General features: G+C 46.0%; 1 protein-coding gene, 1 long non-coding RNA gene and 1 pseudogene across 2 annotated transcripts in view; 1 reads left to right on the forward strand and 2 right to left on the reverse strand.

Moving 5' to 3' along the window:
* Nucleotides 1–12490, reverse strand: part of LOC137525198 (glycophorin-C-like) — a 52785-nt gene that overhangs the window by 20567 nt on the left and 19728 nt on the right. The window lies entirely within an intron of this gene.
* The window catches only part of LOC137525201 (uncharacterized), a 355356-nt gene that overhangs the window by 16398 nt on the left and 326468 nt on the right, over nt 1–12490 (forward strand). The window lies entirely within an intron of this gene.
* LOC137525907 (mpv17-like protein 2 pseudogene) lies at nt 1245–2357 on the reverse strand (annotated as a pseudogene).

Raw genomic sequence — 12490 nt, forward strand, 5'->3', positions numbered from 1 at the left:
GGCGGGGGTTTCATTGTCTCGTCACAATTCGGCCACTATACCGCCGCGCACCCGACCGACCATCTTCGGCCCGAAATTTTCCAGCATGCGCGATCGACCGTGCAGCCAATTTCTGTCCCGAAATTGGTCACTTTGTCGGTCGGGCATGCACTCTGCAGCACCAATTTTCATCCAATTTGATTATAATAATCGAATTGGATGGTCGGCTAGTGTATGGCCCCCTTAAGATTTTTTGTTAGAATGCATAACTAGATTATTTTCTGCAGAGACTGGTCATTATCTCTGGTGCATTGTCTTCTGGCTATCTCCTGCTGAGTAGAACAATAGGCAGATAGATGGTTAGATAGATAATTTCCAACATGTTGGCAGGTAAATCGAACAGAAAATTGTATGGTGTATTCCCAGCATAAAGGGGGCCATACATTAGCCGACCAACCAACCAATCGACCATCCAATTCGATAATTATAATCTAATGGGATGAAAATTGGTGCTGCCAAGTGCATGACTGACAAAGCGACCAATTTCGGGACAGAAATTGGTCGCACGGTCATTCGCGCATGCTGGTAAATTTCGGGCCAAAGTTGGTTGGTCGGGCGTGCGGCGCTACGGCGTCCAAATTGCGAACGAGCAACAAGACGACGAAACCCCCGCCGCAATGTAAAAATGTATGTAGTGTAGTGCATTTATACATTACCTGTCCGGTGTCAGCCTCCACACGGTTTCCGTCCATCCCGCCGGATTCCGCATACACATCGGCGGCGCTCTGACGTCAGACGCTATGCGCTGCTAGCGTGTATGCGGCTGTTACCCGGCGAGATGGACGGACACCGTGCGGAAGCTGCTACAGGGCAGGTAATGTATAAATGAACTACACTACATACATTTATACATTTTGGGGGCAGCGGCGGGGAGGACGCGGCGGCTCAGGCGATTCCCTGATGATTTCATGCTGAAATCGGACGGGAATCGGCCTGTAGTGTATGGGCAGATTCGACTCGTGACAAATTTATCCCTAATCAGATTTGATTAGAGATAAATTTGTCTCTTGGTCGAATCTGCTCATAATAGTTCTAATGTATAAAGACAACAATACAATCCTGCTTCTAAACTTCCGTCACTGAATCTAAAACAGAAACAAACCTTTTGGGCTGCCATTATTTATTTTTTTTGTTTTAAATTCCCTTTTTTTTTCAGCAATGAGAAAACCTGACTATGTCACATTATTACATGAACAGATTATTCACCATAAATTTTACAAAAATATAAAACAAAATAAAAAAAAAAAACCTGACAGTGCAACAATTACAGCAGTGATCACAGCAGCACCTTACAGATTCCTTCAGCGTTGGCAGAAAGGGGAGGTGTCGCCACAGCAACCAGTTAGAGGTGTGCAAATTCTGCAACTGGAACAGAATTTAGAATCGGGTGGTTGCTAAGGGCAACAAACACCGGAATCCCCATTCTATAGACCCCCCCCAGGCACAGGTGGACACAATCAGCGACTTCCTCTTAGGCACTTTCGTCCAGAGTCTTTGGCAAGTGTTGGGTTGTGGTGGTCTCAGTCTCTTTGTCCCCCACGGGCTCCTCTGGCCGGTGTTTGAGGTAGGAGAGGTAGGTGTCCCAACCCACGGTGATGAAGTCAATGTATATGACACGGAATTTTGGCGGCAGGAAGTAGAAGTTGATCATTTGCGCGGCAGGCCACACCATCCAGTCAGCCTTGTAGAACTCCCAAAATTTGTTCTTAAATTCCTCGCAGCTCTCCTCCAAGCTTTGACCCTCCATGGCGCCCATGCCCAAAAAGTACCAAACGCCGAAGACGGGGGAGGCCACCAGCTGGTCCGTCAACACCTTCCGGAAGACCGGCTTGATCCCCCGGCCGGGGAAGGACCGGTCCAGAAAGGAATACCAGTAGTGCATCAGAGTCCCCATGGTGCAGCCAATGGCAAACATGCAACCCGTCCGCACCCATTTGTGCGGTTTCTCCGGATTTTTCCTCCGCTCTCGGGTCTGCTGGATGAGGTCTCCGACCCCCAGGAGGGCTCCGCAGCTGACGGTGTTGGTGACCAGAAGAAAACGACCTCTGAAGAGCGGCTTCCAGCAGCCGGACATCCGGGCCAGCAGTTGTCGTCCCTGGGAAAGCATGCTGCCGCTCTATGCGACATAAATCCTAATAATGAGGACCTGTCGTCTTCTGGAGAGCAGCTGTCCTTCCACCCAAGGGTGCTGGATGGCTTATGTGATGGTGCAGGCCTTTGCTGAGCACAGAACTCTGCAGGAATCCAGGATTTCCCCTGTCATTCAGGGTCAGCCTGTCTGACTGCCTGTTACAATGTATTCCATCAGCCTTGCAGGAAGCTGTGACCATGTGACCATGTGACAGGGATCTGCATTCACCAGCCTGCCATGTGACAATCACAGCCCAGCCAGCCATGTGCAGCACTCACTTCCTACTTCTTATTCTTCTTTGTTTCTTCCTTTTCAACAAAACTTTATTAGGTTGAACAAGTTTCACTTCAGCTTAGTGCAATGCTTATCTAGTAGAGTGACCAGATTGTTGTAGGCACAACCTGGGACAGGGTCGGGAGGGGGTGGGGGGGGGGCTGCGGCCGAAAAATGTGGTGCCTGCCGTGCCGGTAAATGGGCATGGCCATAACATTCTATGGGCGGGGCTAACGTAATGATGCAACAGCGAGGCATAAGAAAGCAGTGTTTATGCCGTGATGTAGTCAAACGAGGATTCACATCATGGGTGTGCAGAAACTGTGTGATGCTATTTAATAGTATGCCATAACCGCAAAGCAGCAAACACAGCCAACTATGACCATTAAATAATAAATGCAGCAACAGTTACCCCAGACACCACAAAATAAACGCAATGGGCAACATGTCAGCACAAAATAAACGCATTGCGGGCAACATTTCAGCACAAAATAAAGGCATTGCGGGCAACATTTCAGCACAAAATAAAGGCATTGCGGGCAACATTTCAGCACAAAATAAACGCATTGCGGGCAACATTTCAGCACAAAATAAACGCAATGGGGGCAAATATGTCAGTACAAATTAAACGCAATGGGGGCAAACATGTCAGTACAAAATAAACGCACTGCGGGCAAACATGTCAGCACAAAATAAACACTAGGAGGACACTGACTGTGTGGGTGAGGGTGACAATGACTGGGTGGGGGAGGGTGACACTCGGTGAGGAGGGTGACACTAGGTGAGGAGGGTGACAAGGACTGGGTGGGGGAGGGTGACACTGGGGGAGAAGGGTGACAAGGACTGGGTGGGGGAGGGTGACACTGGGGGAGAAGGGTGACAAGGACCGGGTGGGGGAGGGTGACACTAGGGGAGGAGGGTGACAAGGACTGGGTGGGGGAGGGTGACACTGGGGGAGAAGGGTGACAAGAACTGGGTGGGGGAGGGTGACACCAGGAGCGGAGAAGACACTGACAGGGCGCTCTCACCCATTTCTTCTCCTCTTCGTTTAGCTGCCTGGTCTCCACTCTCCATGTGGTTGTCGGAGGGTGTGCGCAGGTTAGGGGCGTGCCTGATGCGGCCAGGCGGCCGCTCCGATTAGAGGAGCTCTAGGGGCGGAGCTGACAGGCAGGAACAGCACGCTGAGGGACAGGGCTGATGCAGCCCGATATCAGCGCTGATTGGAGGGTAGGCAATGAGCAAGTTGGGGGCAAGGCAAATGTAGCTGGGTGGCCGCGCCTACCAGAGTCCTTCCGACGGTGGCCAGAGTCCTGCAGCTGGGACGTCCCGCGGGCAAAAGCGGGACGTCTGGTCACCGTATTATCTAGAAGCAACATTGCATGCATCATTAGTATTATTATACCTATTATTGATATTTGTCGTTGTTATTGTTGTTATTATTATACGTAATATTATTATTATATTATTATTAGTATAAATATTATAATTATTGCTAATTTGAGTGCTCACATTAGCATACCTCCCAACTGTTTGAGATGAGAAAAAGGGATACTTAAGCCATGCCCCTGCCACACCCCTGGCCACACCCTCGCCACGCCTCTAGTCACGCACACCATAAAGATTTCATAAGAAAAATATGTTGTTTTATAATTCAAACCACACTGGTCCTTTCTATCCTTGTTCATTTTCCTTCATAGTAACATTTTAAAAATAGTAATATATCAATTTAAAGGTTGGGAATAAAGTTTAGAGTCAATCAAACACATTTTAGTATAGAAATATATATATCTACATAGAAAGAGGGACAAAGTCCTGAAACAGGGACAAATGAGGGTGAAAGAGGGACAGGGGGACAGGGCTCCCAAAAAGCGACTGTCCCTCCAAAAAAGGGACAGTTGGGAGCTATGCATTATGTGCAGCGCTGTACAACACATTATTGAGGGGAGTAAATGACAAAAACGGAAACAAAAAACACAAAGTTGTCCCTTTGCATATAAAAAGTTTTTTTTTTTTCTTTTATTTATTCTTATTTATTTATTATTTTTTTAAATCTGCCAGGACAAAGTTTGAAAGAGATATCACAAGGGATGGGGCATGTTTGGTAGTTCTACAGAGAGGCATTTTTAGAGAACACCTTTTTGAATAGAGACAGAATATATCTATTTACATAAAAGTGTGTGTGTGTGTGTGTGTGTGTGTGTGTGTGTGTGTGTGTGTGTGTGTGTGTGTGTGTGTGTGTGTGTGTGTGTGTGTGTGTGTGTGTGTGTGTGTGTGTGTGTGTGTGTGTGTGTGTGTGTGTGTGTGTGTGTGTGTGTGTGTGTGTGTGTGTGTGTGTGTGTGTGTGTGTGTGTGTGTGTGTGTGTGTGTGTGTGTGTGTGTGTGTGTGTGTGTGTGTGTGTGTGTGTGTGTGTGTGTGTGTGTGTGTGTGTGTGTGTGTGTGTGTGTGTGTGTGTGTGTGTGTGTGTGTGTGTGTGTGTGTGTGTGTGTGTGTGTGTGTGTGTGTGTGTGTGTGTGTGTGTGTGTGTGTGTGTGTGTGTGTGTGTGTGTGTGTGTGTGTGTGTGTGTGTGTGTGTGTGTGTGTGTGTGTGTGTGTGTGTGTGTGTGTGTGTCTCGAAAACGGCTTCACCGATTCGAATGAAACTTGGTATGCAGATCCCTTACTACCTGGGATGATATGTTATGGGGGTCTCGCGTCCCCCCTGCACACCTGGGCGGAGCTAGAATCAGCAAATCAGATTTTTCATGTCAATGGAAGAAAGGCTGCCATTCTCACAGTAATTGAGCCAGAGTCCCCACACTTGGCACAGTCATTCACTTGGTGACTGAGGTTACAAATCCAGGAAAAGTGGGCGGAGCATAAAACAGCCAATCACATTTCAGCAATTAATTTTCATTCAATGGGAAAATGTAAACTGATTCTGCACTGTTAATCGCAGGGGTCTCAAACTTTGCACAGTTGGTCACTGGGTAAATTGGATTATTATTCAGGAAAGTGGGTGGAGCCTACAACAGCCAATCATAATTCACCTATTGATTTTCAAAGGGAATATTTACTCTGCTGCCATTCTTACACTGTTAATAACAGAGGCTTCAAACTTGCTACAGTCAGTCATTGGGTGACTGGGGTTCAAATTCATTAAAAGGGGTGGAACCACAAACAGCCAATCAGATTTATTTGCTGGATAAACTGCTTCCATTCACACATTTCGCAATTGAGTGAATGTGTGTCAAGGTTACAAAAAGTGAGCAGAGCCAAAAAATAATTTTACAGGAAAAATATAAACTGCAGCCATTCTTACACTGTTAATGGATGAGTTCTGCAAATGTGCACAGTTGGTCACTGGGTGGCTGAGATAAATATTCAGGAAAAGTGGGTGGAGCCTAAAAAGCCAATCAAAATGTACCTATTTATTTTCAAAGGGAATATTTAAATTGCTGCCATTCTTGCACTGTTAAAGACTCAAACCTGGTACAGTTGGTCATTGGGTGACTGGGGTTCAAATTCAGAAGAGGGGGTGGAGCCAAAAACGGCCATTCAGATTTGTTTCATTTCAATGGGAAAATAAAATTATTGATTCCAAGGACCCCAAAGCTCACAAACGTGATCAATGAGTGTTTGTGTGTTAGGGTTAGAAAAAGTGGCCGGAGCTAACACCAGCCAAATACATACCCGGGCAACGCCGGGCCATCAGCTAGATATATATACACACACACACACATATAGGACATGCTGGGACATGTAGTGCTACAGAGACAGACTATAAACTAGTGGGGCATGCTGGAACTTGTTATACCACAGAAAAAAAGATAATATATTTGTGGGGTATGCTTGGACTTGTAGTACCACAGGGAAAGAATATATACTAGGAAATTCTGGGACTTGTAGTGTCACACAGACAGAATACATACTAGTGAGGTATTTTGAAACTTGTAGTGCCACATACAAAAACAATATACTAGTGGGGCATGCTGGGATTTGTAGTGCCACACAGAGAATATATACTAGTGGGACATGCTGGGACTTGTAGTGTCACACAGACAGAATACATACTAGTGGGGTTGGCTGGGACTTGTAGTGCCACAGAGATAGAAAATATATTAGTGGAGTATGCTGGGACTTGTAGTGCCACAGAGATAGAAAATATATTAGTGGAGTATGCTGGGACTTGTAGTGCCGCAGTGAAAATATACTAGTGGTACAATTTTGAAACTTGTAGTGCCACAGAAAAAGACAATATACTAGTGGAGTATGCTGGGACTTGTAGTGTCAAACAGAGAATATATACTAGCGGGGTATGCTGGGACTTGTAGTGCCACGGTGATAAAAAAAAATACTATTATGGCATGCTGGGACCTGTAGTGCCACAGTGAAAATATACTAGTGGTACATTCTAAAACTTGTAGTGCCAAATAAAAAAGACAATATACTAGTGTGGTATGTTGGGACTTGTAGTGCCAAAAAGATAGAACATATACTAGCAGGAAAGGAAAGTTCCGCTACACCAATGGCTGGGTGAAAAAGTTCTCCATTTATTGTTACATCAGTGGGTACAAAAAGTTGAAAAAGCTCATGTGTATCGGAGCTCATGGCCCCTTAATCAAGCTATGAGCCATGAGCTCCAATACATGTGAGCTTTTTTAACTTTTTGTACCCACTGATGTAACAATAAATTGAGAACTTTTTCACCCAGCCATTGGTGCAGCGGAACTTTCCTTTCCTGCTGGTTGCTGAGCTTTATAGGTTCCTGGCTCCCTCTGGCTTATCTGTGTGTGGATGTTGCGGGTCCCCTCCTGCTTTGCCTTCTTAGAACATGTACTAGTGGGGTATGCTGGGACTTGTAGTGTCACACATAGAATAGACTGTATACTAGTGGGGTATGCTGGGACTTGTAGTGTCACACATAGAATAGACTGTATACTAGTGGGGTATGCTGGGACTTGTAGTGTCACACATAGAATAGACTGTATACTAGTGGGGTATGCTGGGACTTGTAGTGTCACACATAGAATAGACTGTATACTAGTGGGGTATGCTGGGACTTGTAGTGTCACACATAGAATAGACTGTATACTAGTGGGGTATGCTGGGACTTGTAGTGTCACACATAGAATAGACTGTATACTAGTGGGGTATGCTGGGACTTGTAGTGTCCCACATAGAATAGACTGTATACTAGTCGGGCATGCTGGGATTTGTTGTGTCACACAGACAGAATACATACTAGTGGGGTATGCTGGGAGTTGTAGTGCCACAGAGATAGAAGATATACTAAGGGGGTATGCTGGGACTTGTAGTGTCACACAGAGAATACATACTAATGGGGTATGCTGGGACTTGTAGTGTCACACAGAGAATATATACTAGTGGGGTATGCTGAGACTTGTGGTGCCACAGTGAAAATATACTAGCGGCACATGCTGAGACTTGTAGTGCCACAGAAAAAAAGACAATATACTAGTGGGGCATGCTGGAACTTGTAGTGCCAAAGCCACAATTGCAGAATATATATTAGTGGGATATGCTGGGACTTGTAGTGCCACAGAGACATAATATTTACTGATGTGGTAAGCTGGGACTTGTAGTGCCACAGAGAGAGAAAATATACTAATGACACATGCTGGGACTTGTAGTGCCGCAGAGACAGAATAGTTACTTATTTGATATGCTGGGACTTGTAGTGCCACAGAGATAGAATAGTTACTTATTTGATATGCTGGGACTTGTAGTGCCACAGAGATAGAACATATATTAGTGGGATATGCTGGGACTTGTAGTGCCGCAGAGACATACTATTTACAATTGTAGCATGCTCAGACTTGTAGCAGCACAAAGACAGACAATACAGCAGCAGCGGCACCCCCATTATTGCAATAATATCCTATTTCTGTACCCGGAGATAGACTTTACACATAGCTCCCAACTTCCCTCTTTCCCTGTCATTTGTCCCTCTTTCAGGACTTTGTCCCTCTTTCTATGTAAATATATATATTTCTCTACTAAAAATGTGTTTGATTGACTCTAAACTTTATTCTCATCCTTTAAATTGATATATTACTACTTTTAAAATGTTAATATGAAGGAAAATGAACCAGGATAGAAAGGACCAGTGTGGTTTGAATTATAAAAACAACATATTTTTCTTATGAAATCTTTATGGTATGTGTGACTAGGGGGTGTGACGGGGGCATGATCAGGGGTGTGGCAGGGGCGTGGCTTAAGTGTCCCTCTTTCTCATCTCAAAAAGTAGGGAGGTATGTTTACATATAATACAAGCTGTACTGGGAGGAGTTGTCTGCACTCTCACAGTGATTTCCTATTTGTCCCGAATCAGTTATTTATAATACTGTGTTTGTATAATGTAACTATGCTGATTTTCTGGCATTTCCCTGTCCTCTCAGCATCCTCTTCCTGAAATAAGGGCAGGTGCCAGGTTATAGCCCCTCCTCTCTGGCCCCTGCCAGTCTCTCCTGTACGGAGGAGGGGGGGGGGGGGTTTCACCATACTGTTTGGTCTCTGGCAATCTCTGCACAGGACGCTCTGCGCCCCTCAGGCAGCTATAATTGAATCCAGACGATTAATCTTATGAACTAATGTAAATGGAGTCTCCTGGGAGGATCCGGTGATGAGGGGAGAGCACTGCAGGGGGGGGGGAAGAGGAGGCAGCAGGTCGCTTTACAGGAGCCCAGAAAAGGATTAAGATTAAATGGGACCCTAGGCATGGTAGCACTTTTTTCCCAGTGCTGATGGTTATCTGGCTTTTTTAGTAAGATTTGGTGGGGGTTAGCATCCCCCAGGCCCCTAGACTGTGTTCAGGCCCTAGACAGCTGCCTAGGTTTGCCTTGTGTATGATCCGGCTCTGCAGGAGCCACATGACTGCTGGAGGCCAGGAAGGGGTTAAGGTTGTGCTAAATGTAGAGATTAGATTGGGTGCTGCTAAGGACCCGTCCTCACTAGCGCTTGTTAAAGCACTAGCGGAATACAAACTAATGCCGCGATTGCTGCCCATGGCGGGAGATTCGCAATTAGCAGCAATCGCAAAACGCGGCGCATGTAGCATTTTGGTGCGATTCTGGAGGGATACAGTGCTTTAAAAGGCGCTGTAAAAGTGAACAGAGGTGCAGCAGGATAAAAGGTATAAAAAGGTTAAAATCCCTCAGGAGGTGGTGGTGGACTCGCCTCCCCGAAGTAGACAAGATACCGTCAGTTTTTATTCCACAACAGGTTTATTGATATACTCCAAACAAAACAATGCAACACGTTTCACGGGTATATTCCCGCTTCCTCAGGCAATAAACAGAAAGGAGTACACAGTATAGTCTCTAGGTCACAGAGGCGCTTATCCTGACCTAGAGACTATACTGTGTACTCCTATCTGTTTCATTGCCTGAGGAAGGGGGAATATACCTGTGAAACGTGTTGCACTGTTTTGTTTTGAGTATATCAATAAACCTGTTGTATAAAAACTGACGGTATCTTGTCTGCTTCGGATAGGCGAGTCCGCCACCACCTCCTGAGGGATTGTAAACCTTTTTATCACCTTTTATCCTGCTGGCGCCTCTGTTCACTCTTACATTACCTATATCCACCGCTGGTGGAGGGGATGATCCCCATCTCTTTTTTCCTGATCTACAGAGAGTGACTTTTAATCCTGAGTGAGGACAGGTCTAATCTCCTCACCTGCCTGTACAGTGGTTGCCTAGGAGGTAACCCACACTTGTGAGTATATACATTATATACCTTTCATTACCACTCTTAAACAATCATTCTGCCCCTCCAACAGAGAGGAAAATAAGCAATCTGACCAGATTAATCGATCTGAAATTTGGATTGCTGGAACAATTGATAGAACGATCTTTCATCGTCGATCGACACCGTTAATGGTACTCAATTTCATTGCTCACACGGGAGATTAGTATTTAGTAGTATTTAGTATTTATATAGCGCCGACATATTACGCAGCGCTGTACAGTGTGTATTTATATATATCTTGTCACTAACTGTCCCTCGAAGGAGCTCACATTCTAATCCCTACCATTGCCATATGTCTATATTATGTAGTGTAAGTACTGTAGTCTAGGGCCAATTTTAGGGGGAGCCAATTAACTTATCCATATGTTTTTTGAATGTGGGAGGAAACCGGAGTGCCCGGAGGAAACCCACGCAGACACGGAGAGAACATACAAACTCTTTGCAGATAGTGCCCTGGCTGGGATTCGAACCAGGGACTCATCGCTGCAAGGCGAGAGAGCTAACCACTACGCCACTACGCCACTGTGCTGTCAATGGGTCCATTACCGCTGGAGGAGATAGCACGGCCCAGGGAGATTTAAAAAAAAAAAAAAACCTTTTTGTACATCATGTAGCTAGCACTTGGCTAGCTACAGGTGTTGTCTGATTGCCGCCGCTCCTCCTCCCCCCCGGATTGCCGCAGCTTGCTCTGGCGCAGCCTCTTCCGTCACCACCAGGCGTCACTATGGCGAGGATCGGGACTGCAGATGATGTCACGACGTCATGTCCAATCGTTGCCATAGCGACGACCGAAGCTGAACGAAGAAGTAACTGCTCGCGCTGGATTCCGGAGCGGAAAATATAGCCGGCGGCGATCGGGGGCGGGACACAGCAATCAGGGGACACATGTAGCTAGCCTAGTGCTAGCTACATGATTTAAAACAAGTTTAAAAAAAAAAAAAAATAGCCCTCCCACGGATGAAAGTTCGCATCAATTGAATGCCAGGCTAAACCTGCGTTGCCTTACCCTATTTTGCTGCAACAGCAATGAAAGCCTATGGAGATGTTTACACCATGCGCTTGTTTCATAAAAGCGTGATCGCTGCTATCACGGCAGTTATCACGCGATCTCCCACACATAAAGGATTACTCAGCTTGCTAAACGAACGTTTGCGCACGATGACACGCATGAAACACGCAGGTGATCGCATGCAAACATTCGTTTATCACTCGGAGTAAACTTTTAGGTTTGCGCGCGGCAGATTGCGTGATAACTGCCGTGATATCACGCTTTTGTGACTCAAGCCCAATGAGGTAAGTGCAGTGCTTGCGATAACACGCTGTTGCCCTGGCGTTGGTTCGGGCACTTCCAGCGCACTGCAAAGAACCTCAGTGCGTCAGAAGTGTCCGATATGACGCAAGGGCAACAACGCCTTACCGTCACCACCGCACTAACTTAAAGGGGAACTGAAGTAAGAGGTATACGGAGGCTGCCATATTTATTTCCTTTTAATCAATACCATTTTCCTGGCAGCCCTGCTGATCCTCTGCCTCTAATACTATTAGCCATAGCCCCTGAACAAGCATGCAGCAGATCAGGTGTTTCAGACTTTAAAGTCAGATCTGACAAGACTAGCTGCATGCTTGTTTCTGGTGTTATTCAGATACTACTGCAGAGAAATAGACCAGCAGGGCTGCCAGGCAACTGGTATTGATTAAAAGGAAATAAATATGGCAGCCTCCGTATACCTCTTACTTCAGTTCCCCTTTAACAATGCTTGGGGTAACGGTAGTCTAAAGGCAGCGCGTGTAAACGACAAAGCAGTGTGTCCCGCATGCGCGGACCGACAGGAATCCCAGTGACGCCCTGCCTGCCCAGCACAGAGTATGTCACTGAGTGGGGGGTGGCGCAATGCATAGTACCCTGTCAGAGCACGCATATGTTTGTCATTTTTTGCGTTGCCGCAAAACAAAACAACATGTAAAACCTGCCTTAGGCTTTTATTACTTTCTGTGTCCCTCATTAGCCAAATCTTCCCTCACTTACTGTCTTTGATGACGCTATGCTTTGGGACAGGAAGTTAACAGAATCTTCTAACAGGGAACACAGACAGTAATGAAAACCTCACAGGTGTCCTAAACAACTACTCCAGAGAAAGCTTTAGAATTCTCATCTTTGTCACCACTGCAGAGACTACACATCACTTCCTGTCCCAGACACAGGAAGAAAGGCTGAATCTCCCAGACTGTGAGGGCTCCTTCCCACTAGGGGCGTTTTCCACCTTTTTTCAAGCGCTGGCGATTTTCAAAATCGGCCA

The sequence above is a fragment of the Hyperolius riggenbachi genome, chromosome 7 (assembly GCF_040937935.1).
Source record: "Hyperolius riggenbachi isolate aHypRig1 chromosome 7, aHypRig1.pri, whole genome shotgun sequence".
In the NCBI taxonomy this organism is placed as follows: domain Eukaryota; kingdom Metazoa; phylum Chordata; class Amphibia; order Anura; family Hyperoliidae; genus Hyperolius; species Hyperolius riggenbachi.